Raw genomic sequence first — 12,806 nt, 5'->3', positions numbered from 1 at the left:
GGTGCAAAAAGGGTCGAACAAAAGACCCAGTATGGATGACTAAAATAGTGAAGGAAGCGATAGGCAATAAGAAAAATTCATTCAGGGAATGGAAAAAGGACAAAACTGAAGGGAACCAGAAGGAGCACTGGAAGTATCAAAAAGAATGTCACCGTGTGGTTCGAAAAGCCAAAAGAGAGTATGAAGAGAGGCTAGCCAGGGAGGCACGAAATTTCAAACCGTTCTTCAGATATGTTAAAGGGAAACAGCCAGCTAGGGAGGAGGTAGGACCGCTGGACAAAGGAGACAGGAAGGGAGCGGTGAAGGAGGAGAAAGAAGTCGCAGAAAGACTCAACATGTTCTTCTCGTCTGTATTTACAAACGAAGACACAACCAACATACCGGAACCTGAACAAATATTCAATGGAAATCAAGCAGAAAAATTAACATCCATGGAAGTGAGCCTTGATGATGTACACAGGCAGATAGAAAAACTTAAAACTGACAAATCCCCGGGTCCGGACGGAATCCATCCCAGGGTTCTGAAGGAATTAAAGGAGGAGATAGCGGAACTACTGCAGCAAATTTGCAACCTATCCTTGAAAACAGGCATGATCCCGGAGGATTGGAAGATAGCCAATGTCACGCCCATCTTTAAAAAGGGATCAAGAGGTGACCCGGGAAACTACAGACCAGTGAGTTTGACTTCGGTTCCGGGGAAACTGACGGAAGCACTGATTAAAGAACACATCGATGAACATCTGGAAAGAAACGAACTTTTGAAAACAACCCAACATGGTTTCTGCAGGGGGAGATCGTGCCTAACGAACTTATTGCACTTCTTCGAAGGAATTAACAAACGGATGGACAGAGGAGACCCCATAGACATCATATACCTTGATTTCCAAAAAGCCTTTGACAAGGTGCCTCACGAACGTCTACTCCGGAAACTGAAGAACCATGGAGTGGACGGAGACGTACATAGATGGATCAGAAACTGGTTGGCGGGTAGGAAACAGAGGGTAGGGGTGAAGGGCCACTACTCGGACTGGATGGGGGTCACGAGTGGTGTTCCGCAGGGCTCAGTGCTCGGGCCGCTGCTATTTAATATATTCATAAATGATCTAGAAACAGGCACGAAGTGTGAGATAATAAAATTTGCGGACGATACAAAACTATTTAGTGGAGCTGGGACTAAAGAGGAATGCGAAGAATTGCAAAGGGACTTGAACAAATTGGGGGAATGGGCGGCGAGATGGCAGATGAAGTTCAACGTTGAGAAATGTAAAGTATTGCATGTTGGAAACAGAAACCCGAGGTACAACTATACGATGGGAGGGATATTATTGAATGAGAGCAACCAAGAAAGGGACTTGGGGGTAATGGTGGACATGACAATGAAGCCGACGGCACAGTGCGCAACAGCCGCTAAGAAAGCAAATAGAATGCTAGGCATAATCAAGAAGGGTATTACAACAAGGACAAAAGAAGTTATCCTGCCATTGTATCGGGCGATGGTGCGCCCGCATCTGGAATACTGCGTCCAATATTGGTCTCCGTACCTTAGGAAGGATATGGCGTTACTCGAGAGGGTTCAGAGGAGAGCGACACGCTTGATAAAAGGAATGGAAAACCTCTCATACGCTGAGAGATTGGAGAAACTGGGTCTCTTTTCCCTGGAGAAGAGGAGACTTAGAGGGGATATGATAGAGACTTATAAGATCATGAAGGGCATAGAGAGAGTAGAGAAGGACAGATTCTTCAAACTTTCGAAAAATAAAAGAACAAGAGGACACTTGGAAAAGTTGAAAGGGGACAGATTTAAAACGAATGCTAGGAAGTTCTTCTTTACCCAACGAGTGGTGGACACCTGGAATGCGCTTCCAGAGGGAGTAATAGGGCAGAGTACAGTACAGGGGTTTAAGAAAGGATTGGACAATTTCCTGCTGGAAAAGGGGATAGAGGGGTATAAATAGAGGATTACTGCACAGGTCCTGGACCTGTTGGGCCGCCGCGTGAGCGGACTGCTGGGCATGATGGACCTCAGGTCTGACCCAGCAGAGGCATTGCTTATGTTCTTATGTTCTTATGTTCTTAATATGCTACAGATTTTGATTTGATACAGTGGTGTTTTGCCTAAGGCAGCCCCGGGTACATAATAAGCAAACGCTGAATGACCACAAGATGAACCGGAAGACCAATTGGGAGAGAGGAGAGGGAGGGGCGGCTAGGTCTGAAGGGTTTAAAAGGCTAGCACAGGGCAGGCCAACACATCTTATCACATGAAAGATCAGCGCCAAAATCAATCAGCCAGTGCAATGCTTTGAAATGGGACGTAATGTGGTCCACAGTAAGTACCAGCAAATGGTAGTCAGTCAAGAGACTGAATTCCAAATAAGTTGCAAAGCATGCAAAGTAGATCAGAGTAGACCAACATAGAGTGCGTTGCAGTAATCTATTTCAGATAACACTAAGCCATGAACCACACTGTGGGAGTGTGTGGTGCAGGGGTTAGATCTACAGCCTCAATACTCGAAGGTTGTGGGTTCAAATCCCACACTGCTCTTTGTGACCCTGGGCAAGTCACCTAATTCCCCATTGCCCCATTGCAAACATAAGCCAAAAATAAATATAATACTATGAATTCTGTTCTTTCCTCCTTAAATCCAACATGCTCCAGCACTCTGAGGGTACTTTCTGATTATGAACCACAAAGAAATACAGACCCTGGAAAATATATTGTTTATGATTGTACAGCAAGTGTCTTTCCATTGGGATGTTCTCAATGAAGGACCCAAATATAAAAATAGATATAAATAGCCAAGGCCGTAATCTGTCCAAATATCCTATCCTAGCTAGAGGCAGTAATGAGTGTAGTGAAATAACCCCTTGTACCACAGGGACCAATTTGCTGGTGTGGTGATCAGGGTCCAGTGTTTTTCTGATGAAGTTACAACATGGCGCATGCTCCCTGTCTTCTGGTTACCATAGTAACCCTAGAGGCAGCCATATGTCTTGTGACTAGCAAAGTGTATTATGTCTGGCCTGTAAATTGCTCTTGTAAGGCATTTACAATATATTTTATGCTCCCAGCCTGGTTTCTAGATGACAGCTCCACACAAGGGCACATTAGGAATATTAACAAGACAGTGAAAAACAAATTTTTCTTACAGCAAATTAAATTCAACCCAGTGATCTATAAAACTTTGTATTTATTGATGTCTTAACTTTGGTTGGAACTATATTCAACAATCGTAAACTTATCTTTCAGCTTCAGTGCTCTAATTCAGTGTTCTTCAACCGCCGGTCCATGGACCAGTGCCGGTCCACAGAAATTTCCTGCCGGTCCACAGGGCCAGCACGTGCATCAGGCCCAACACAGTGTTCTTCAACCGCCGGTCCACCGTGCGATCGATGCGGCGGTATCTTCGAGCCAGCTCCCTCTTCCTCACTGATTCAGTGCACAAAGCCACGGGCAGTGGCTCCTACGGGCATCCTGCGCCTGAACCGGAAGACTTCTCTCTGACGTCGCAACGTCAGAGGGAAGGCTTTCAGATGAGGCACGGGACGTGCAAGGTGCAATTAGTACTATTATGGGGGCGGGGTCTGGGGTGGAGATTGGGTAGAGATGGGCGGGGTCTGGCCCACGACTTAGCCCAGTGTTCTTCAACCGCCGGTCCACGGACCGATGCCGGTCCACAGAATAATTATTTTATTTCTGCCGGTCCATAGGTGTAAAAAGGTTGAAAAATACTGCTCTAATTCATATCACTCAGTGACTACTACCACTGCTATTTATCATTTCTATAGTGCTGAAAGATGTACGCAGCACTATCCATGTAACATGTAATAGACAGTCTCTGCGACTAACTGAAAACTGTATTCAGTCAGATCTAAGCTAACAGCCATTTCGTTATTTACAGGGGTTTGATGTACCACCAGTGGTAATAGCTTCTAAGCAGTTTACATCGTTTGCATTCAGGAAGGCAAAACAACGGGAGGGAGAAAAGGCCACGCCGTATCAACAAAAACATTGGTCTAGTTTTAGCTTTTAACTGTTTATTTATTTTTAGTATTTACAGAGGTCTGACTTTTATGTTGGCAGCACTGTACAGACAGCTTGGTAAGATTTCGTAACCATGGTATATCAGTGTCTCTTGACTATTATCTTCTCTCACATCAAGCAGCTCTATGGGGTAAAGACCTAGAACAACTCCTATTGCCCACCACTTACGAGGTATTCAGGAAACGCCTCAAAACTCACCTATTCCTGAAATACCTAGACAGTTGACCCGCTCCTCTCTTTCCCCTCTTTAACGGTTTTCCTGCCCTTTCCCCCTATTGTTCCCACTTCCCTTAAGTTATCTCAACTTGTACTTCACTAATCTTTTGTAAACCCCATAGAACTTAACGGTACTGCGGTATATAAACTGTTATTATTATTATTATATGATTGATGTAAACGCCAAACTAAGTGAATGAAGTGAACTAGCTGTAAGAAATTGGATTCACTGGATCAGAGTCAAGCCTTCTGATCCATTCCATGGCTTCCTGCAGTTAGGAGAAGCAAAGCAGTCTCTAGTGGTCTAGCTACTGGTTCTATGTATTATTACGACTGAAGTTCGAAGATCGTAACATGCGCTGCACAGAATATGCAGAAAGTTCCAGAGATTTGTCTGCTGGTGTACGAAGGCCCTTCTTGAAAGAACCATGGCCGCGGTTTGCTGTGTTGTTGAACAAATGGGTTCCTTGAAGTGAGGAAAATGTCTCAGCTCAGTACATGGAGTCCATCTTATTTGCCACTGCCCACTTTTTTTGTCCGGTGCTTGGTTCTTCTTTATATAAAGCGCTCTATAGTCCATTCATGCAACTTCATTTGGAGCATATGTCCATTCACACCAGCTGCGGTTACGTTCACCAGTGCTTTAAGTGTTACAAAATTAATGTCAGAAGGGGCTCATTTTTCAAACCAGCTTCCATCAAATGTATTTTTGCAATAAATGTCTTGCTGTGCAAATCCTCTTTCTCGGACCTGGTAAACTCATAACACATGCAAGGCATCAGCTGAAGTAACACAGCACATTAGTGTCATACTCTATCACCAAACCAATACATAAAATGTTCGTTTACCAATGGGTTGAATCCCAAATTAATTTTATTGGCAAGCAATGTATATAATTTATGCTTACCTCTTCCGTGCAAATGCCGATTGTTCAGGAAATTCCCTAGCTGCCAAAGTCTCTTATGTCACCAAGTTATATGTTCTATATATGTTCTACAGTTGAAACAGATATGCCACCAGTTTCCTCTCCATATGTTAAAATACATTGAGGATACTGTTGCATAGTGAAACCTTTGAAAGCTAGACTTTCAGCCTCTATAGAAGAAATTCTTAATATAATTGTAACGTGAAGCACAGTGAATTTTTAACAGCCCTTTAGACCCTAGTCACCTATACCCCAAGATTAAGAGTAATGAGCTGAGAGACAGGAGAACACACATTAATTGTCAACAATATAATGATTTAAACCTCAGTCCCCCAGAGTGCTCCTTCTTTCCCAGCTGAAAGGACAACCCTAGCCTGATGCGACATTAAGTATCTGATAAATGACCTTGCCACCACACTTCTGCTCTACTGATTGATCATGCCCAATTAATTCCCAAGAGAAATCAATGGCTCCTACCTTGCTCATTTACATTAATTAATACTAAAAATCCATGAATGAATTTCTTCTGAACGCACCTCTTAGGAGGGGTTGGCTGCACTTTGTTTTTAATCAGAGCAATAATTGTGTTGTCGATTTTGTATCGCTAGGCTCAATCTAGAAATCAAGTTTTATGGTCTGTGTATAGCTCACAATTTTTCTCTACATCAAATCTGTGATTAATAAAACATGATGAGCAGATAAAGAGTTTACATGGAAGTTAAAGCCTATTGAAATTATGATTTTGTGTATTTTAATATCAATAGGAATTAAATATATATGAACAATTCAACGGCAATTTCAGCTTAGTCCAAGTCTAAGAGAATTTCAGATATTCTACAAATCTACCAGGGGGAAATCCACTGGATATTTCCACAACCACTGGAATTCAGAAACGAGTTTGGAAAATCCAAATTAGATGGGGGGAAAAGAATCTGAAGAAGCACCCCAGTGTGCTTTAGATACGATAGAAATCCAGAAGAGGACTTTGTCTCTAATTTATCACAGCATTTCAAATAAAAAAAAAAAGTTTAACCAGGCATTCAAAATTTTTCCAAGTTCATTGAATTTATCGCTGAACGATGGGAGGGATTAGTATGAATTACATTGTCTGGGTCCTATATTCAGCCCTACATAATCAGGTAGGAGAATCTGCTTCCTGGTTTAGCAGCGCCAACTCATACCCAGATTATCAGCAGCATATAACTAGAGAGGGGCAGACTGGATGGGCCATTTAGCCTTTATCTGCCATCATGTTTCTATGTTTCTATAACCATAAAGCTCTATGACCTCACAATTCAGGAGTTAAAAGCCTTAACCTATAGGAAGAGGAAATGCAAATGTTAAGAGCCTTAGCCAATAGGGAGAGGAGGAGATAGTGGATGCTCTGGATGGGCCATTTGGCCTTTATCTGCCATCATGTTTCTATAGCTCTATGACCTTACAATGCAGGAGTTAAGAGCCTTAGCCAATAGGGAGAGGAGGAGATAGTGGATGTTGCGGATGGGCAGAATGGATGGTCCATTTGGCCTTTATTTGCCATCATGTTTCTATTGACTATTCTATAAAGAACACTTATCCCAAAGCTAACTTTAAAGAACAGAGCTTGGCGCAAATTTTTTATGACATCTACTTTTCAGTATTGAACTCAATCAAATATCCCATATACTTTCAATGAGATTAACTGGAGCATCAGAGATGAGCTTAGTCCAAAGTTCACTCATAAATACTTATAATCACTCATATATTCATAACTCATGTTTAACTGTTCTTCATAAAGTTATTTATGTGTACTTATCTTATGGTTATTATTGGGAGGGGAGTAACTCTTGCCGACACGATCATGTTTCGCCTACTGCTGTCAGTGGGGCTAAAGAGCCTTGAAACAGCAGTAGGCGAAACATGATTGTTGTCATGATCATGATGTGAGTACCAATGTGAAAAATGGAGTGAAGACACTTGAAAAATCAATGGAGGAAAGTGAAAGTGAAAATAAAAATGAAATAGAGAAAGTCGCCAAAGTGATACTAAAAGGTTTTTGCTTTCTAACTTGAAAGCATCACCATGCCCCCAGACACAGTACAGTCACATAGTAACATAACATAGTAGATGACGGCAGATAAAGACCCGAATGGTACATCCACACTGCCCAACCTGATTCAATTTGATGATTTTTTTTTTTTTTTTTTTAGCTATTTCTGGGCAAGAATCCAAAGCTCTACCCGGTCCTGTGCTTGGGTTCCAACTGCTGAAGTCTTCGTCACAGCTCACTCCAGCCCATCTACACCCTCCCAGCCGTTGAAGCCCTCCCCAGTCAATGAGAAGTTGGGTGGTGAAACCGATGTGCACCTTCTACCTTCCTGTTCTAATTTTTTATGCAACGCTGTGGAAGCAGCAAAGTCTAGACAGTCCCATTATGGATTTTCCATGGGGCAGAATGAGTATCAGAGAGAGAGATAGGGTGTAGGCTGCGAGAATTAAGATGGATTAGAAGGAGGGCCCGAGAACGAGATGTGTAATATTCCTGGAGCCTGTGAAGCCGCTTGTAAACACATCCATCTTCTTTTCCTAAGCATTGCAACAGTTAAAAACAAAACACAAACTATATTCTATTTATGAGGCTGAAAGACACATAAGAACATTTTCTTCCACTGGACGGTTTGAGTTATACTGGCTGGGTTTACAACATCCTCTGTCTCAGCTATTTATTGGAGCAATTGCAGACTATTGTAGCTGCGTTTAATGTCTGTAATTTTTCAGCTTTCACTCGTATTAAAAAAAAAAAAAAAAAAAACCAAACCCAAAAAACCCAAGGCGTTTATTTGATGTTTTCTGTCTGGGCACATAATTGACCAAGAAAAAAACCTGCTATTCATTTAACATGGCTAAGGGCTCCTTTTAGAAAGGTGCGCTAGGGCTTTAATGCGCAGAATAGCGCGTGCTGAATTGCCGCATGCGTCAGACCTTAACGCCAGCATTGAGCTGGCGTTAGTTCTAGAAGCGGAGCAGCGCGGTAATTTCCCGTGTGCGCTAAAAACGCTAAAGCACCTTAGTAAAAGGAGCCCTAAATATAGCAGTGCAGAGAAAGAAAGAGAAAACAGGAATAAGGGAAGAGAATACCTTGTTTTCTTCTAAGTTCAATATTTTTATTGTTTATAATATGAATAAGCAATATTTATACGCAAACTGATTCATGTCCAATAATAAGTAAAACTTGTCTTACGCATCAGAAAAACATATAGAACATAACATAAACAGACGAGAGCAGAAATATACACACATGCCTACGGTAAATATTATTTTATGCTCCTTGTTTTCTAATTCCCGATTGCTTATGGATTCCGTTAGCCTTCTTTCTTCAAAAACAAACATATAAAGAAAATTAGTTAGGTGCCATCGACTCATGTTCGAGTTCTTGCAACTTGATGAATTACAGGTCTAAAAAGAGATCGGCTTTGTGCTAGTCCGGAAAGGTCCTCCAGCGTCAACCCCATGGTTGATTTCAACATGTCCAGCCATCGGATTGCAGGTCACCCTCTTCGCCTGGTTCTTTGGATCTTCCCAAACACGATGTCCTTCTCCAGTGATCTCTCTCTTCTGACGGTGTGACCAAAATAAGACAGTTGAAACTTCATCATTTGGGCTTCAAGTGACTTAGCCAGTTTGACCTCTTCCACCATCAATTTGTTAGTTCTTCTGGCAGTCTACAGCACGCCTAAAATCCTTCTCCAGCACCGAAGCTCAAATGAATCAATTATTTTTCTGTCTTGTTTCCATAGTGTCCACCTTTCGCACCCATAACTGACCACTGAGAAAATGAGTGCATAGACGAGTCTGATCTTCATTTGGAGTGTTACCTCCTTGCCTTTGAATACTTTGTTGAGAGCCTTCATTGAAGAGCGACCAAGTGCTATTCTGCAGAGTATTTCCTCCCTGCTAGTTGCTTCTTTGTTTACGAAAGAGCCCAGGAGATTTACAACTTCTATTCTATCGCCTTCAAGCTCAAAATCTTCATCATTTCCCCTGTTCATGATCTTCGTCTTGTTTATGTTCAGTTTATGTTATGACTTTCGGCTTTGACTTTTCTCAGTAGGTACAGCACGTCTTCTTTGCTGCTGGTGATGAGCGTTGTATCATCTGCAAAGCGCAGGTTGTTGATATTTCGGCCACGATCTTTTAAACCAGCTGGAACCGGTCTAGCGAGCACGTTAAAGGCACATTTTAGTTTTAAAAATCTTCCCCAGAGTGCCAGTAGGCAGTGGTGTAGTAAGAGGGGCGGAGAGGCGGTCCACCCCGGGCGCTGTCTTGGTGGGAGCACCGGCACCCATACTCCTTTCTGCCCCTCCCCGCCCCTGACTATCATATGTGTGCCCCCTTCCCTTCCCCCTTACCTCGTTAATGTTCCAGGTGTGAGAAGCAACCCCCAACCTGCTGGTTGTGTCACTGTTGGATCTTCCTATGATGTCACTTCCTGGACCCGTGCCTAGGAAGTTATGTCAGAGGAAGAGCCAACACTGGTGTGAAGGGAAGGGGTGTGCACGCGTGGCAGGAGAAGACAGGGAAGAAGTGGATGGCATGGGGGGAGGGGCACTTCTCACCTTCGCTACGCCACTGCCAGTAGGAAATGGCATAATTGCAAGGTCTCTGGGATCTCTTTCTCCCTATTGAAAGGGTTTGGAGACCCTTTAAAGAACAGAGAATAAGGGAATTGGAACACCCTGTCTTTGGCCAGAGCCGTCAGTTAAAATCTAATCTTTAGTGAAACATGGGGGGGGGGGAAGAAACAAGCTAGTTTTGAAAACGTTAACTATTTCTCTTCAGCCTCTGTTTTGGAGGAAAAAAAAGAGACAGAGAGAGAGAAGATTTTCTTATGGAAAAAGAGCATGAAAAAAAAAAAAAAAACCCAGCAGGGTCACAGACTGTAATACAATCTCTCAGCCTTTCAAGGGTAAATGGATCTGGTTTTAGGCAGGGGGAGAGGAACTGCATTAACTTCCGCTGGAAAAGTAGGAAACCCTTCGTTGGCCAAAAGAGCGAGAGTTGGAGCAGTCAAAAGCATGAGGACGAGCAGAGCAGCTGCTGGCGATCTGTGCAGAGGAGAAGCGGTGCGAGAGGAGAGAGTAAGTGAAGCTGGGGGGGGGGGGGAGGAAATCACTGGCAGATTAGTGGCCCATTTGCAAAGATATCTTTCTTGGAAGCCCTACAAATTGTAGCAGTTCACTTGCAAAATAAATGATAATAAGTCTGGTGAGGAGATGCAGAGGTTGCTAGTTCAAATGGCTCTTAAAAGGAGCCTTGTCGACTTGTTTCGTTGCTGGGTTGAACGAACGAAAACGTGAAAGGCAAAAACTCAGTAACTGAATTTGGAGGCTTCAGCACCCCCTTTTCATGCTCCCTCGGAATTGGCATCTTGGATCTGCTGTTCCTGGTGATTGGCTTTGCACCGTTTCAGAATTGCTTCTCTGCATTGCTTACTTCCAGGGTTTCTCAACTGGGTCCTGGGGTCAGCTTTTCAGAATATCCACAATGGATGTGCATACATCTGATTTGCATACACTGCCTCCATTATATGCAAATTTCTTTCATGCATATTCATTGTTGGATACCCTGAAAACCTGACTGGCAAAGTGGGGAGGGGGGACTCCAGGACCCAGTTGAGAAACACTGATTTACTCCACTCATAGCTTTATGTTCTGTAAATATAATCCCCCTCCCCCCGCGTTACTATTCGATGGACATATTCACTGCCTCTTTCAGCCAACTGTTCAGATCAGTAGCAGAAGAGAAGCTGGATCATGTGGTCTTCACAAATCTTTTAGGTTTTTGAATTAGGAAAAGTTATTTTCCAAGGAATATATTTGCCTCTTTGTCAGTGTGGAAGAGAAATTGGACCATGATGATCTCGGCCTCTCTGGGCTGGACCTGGGCAGGCTAGTCGGTTAGAATAGTAATGTTTAGTCCAGGACCATACAGAGGTTTAGTTGAGCTCTGGCAAGTGGCCAATGGCACCCCCTTGCCTCACTCATTTGACCATTGCCACTTAGAGGAGACAGTGGGCTGACAGAAATGTCTGTGTCCTTCTGTACTTGTGCCAAAGTTGTAATGAAGCTGGGGGTGGACTAAAATTAGTTGTTGTTTTTCTCTCTCTGTATGCAGGTTTCTTACTGGATTTATCTGTTTATCATTGTTCTGTGCATTCTGGTTTGGATTTTAGGACAGGCTTTAATCTCATGCTGCCAATAACCAAGCAGTCCTCTGTCTTCTCTTGTGCTTCCAGACTCCCTTCCTCTACCCCCCACTTTATTAAATACACAGACTTTAGCAGAAGATGGACATGGGGATCGGTAGCATGGAATGTTGCTACTCTTTGGGTTTTTGCCAGGTACTTGGAACCTGGGTTGGCCACTGTTGAAAACAGGAGACTGGCTTGATGGACATTCGGTCTGACCCAATATGGCAGGTTTTATGTTCTAATGTGAGCCAAGTATAGGACAGTTGAGCCATTGTGACATCACTGATGAGATGGGCTCTTAGGCATTGGTGGAATGAGGCATTGTGACATCACTGATGAGATGGGCTCTTAGGCATTGGTGGAATGAGGCATTATGACATCACAATCTCTGCTTTGGAATGTTGCTACTATTTGGGTTACTGCCAGGTACTTGGGACCTCGGTTGGCCACTGTTGAAAACAGGAGACTGGCTTGATGGACATTCGGTCTGACCCAATATGGCAGGTTTTTTGTTCTAATGTGAGCCAAGTCTAGGACAATGAAGCCATTGTGACCTCACTGATGAGATTGGCTCTTAGGCATGGTGGAATGAGGCATTATGACATCACAATCTCTGCTTTGGAATGTTGCTACTCTTTGGGTTTCTGCCAGGTACTTGGAACCTGGGTTGGCCACTGTTGGAAAAAGGAGACTGGGCTAGATGGAGCATTGATCTGACCCAGTATGGCTATTCTTATGTTCCTTTGCTGTTGCAACAGACATAAGGGAAGCCACTGCTTGCCCTGGATTGGTGGCATGGAACTCTTTGGGTTTTTGCCATGTACATGGACCTGAATTGGTCACTGTGGAAACAGAATACCGGGCTAAATAGGGTTACTCTTGTGTTCTTGTGTACAATAAGACTTATTGGTAAATTAAAGTTCCAAGCTTGTCCAACCTCAGCCCTCATCAGGTCGGGTTTTCAGGATTTCCCCAATGAATATGCATGAGCTCTATTTGCATACAATGGAAGCAGTGCATGCAAATAGATCTCATGCAAATTCATTGGGGAAATCTTGACAACCCGACTGGATTGCAGCCTTCGAGGACGGACAGTGGACCCCACTGGTCTATTGCGTTGATGTGCATCTTCATGCAGTCCTGGTTCTGGAGCTCTGACAGCTTTGGTGTTTGGGACGTCTGCACTTGACATACTTCTTGTGCTACGTACACCCACAGGTCTCAAATGTGTGTGACTATGTCTCAAGTAACCTAGAAAATGGTCTTTGAGAAATGTTGACGTTTGGCCTCATATACTCAAGGGTCTTTCTCGTTTTGTAACATAAGAACATAAGAACATAAGCAGTGCCTCCGCCGGGTCAGACCATAGGTCCATCCTGCCCAGCAGTCCG

General features: G+C 43.3%; 1 protein-coding gene across 1 annotated transcript in view; it reads left to right on the top strand.

The window, feature by feature from the left end:
• Positions 1–10,197: 10,197 nt before the first annotated feature.
• GAS2 (growth arrest specific 2) overlaps positions 10,198–12,806 on the top strand; it is a 59,632-nt gene continuing 57,023 nt past the window's right edge. Inside the window, exon 1 of the mRNA XM_033928230.1 lies at positions 10,198–10,303. The gene's annotated coding sequence lies outside the window, so the exon portion shown is untranslated. The remainder of the gene's footprint in view (positions 10,304–12,806) is intronic.

Source organism: Geotrypetes seraphini, chromosome 19 (assembly GCF_902459505.1).
Source record: "Geotrypetes seraphini chromosome 19, aGeoSer1.1, whole genome shotgun sequence".
Classification (NCBI taxonomy): domain Eukaryota; kingdom Metazoa; phylum Chordata; class Amphibia; order Gymnophiona; family Dermophiidae; genus Geotrypetes; species Geotrypetes seraphini.
The sequence above is the reverse complement of the archived record's forward strand: the minus strand, read 5'-3'. Positions and strand labels throughout refer to the sequence as shown.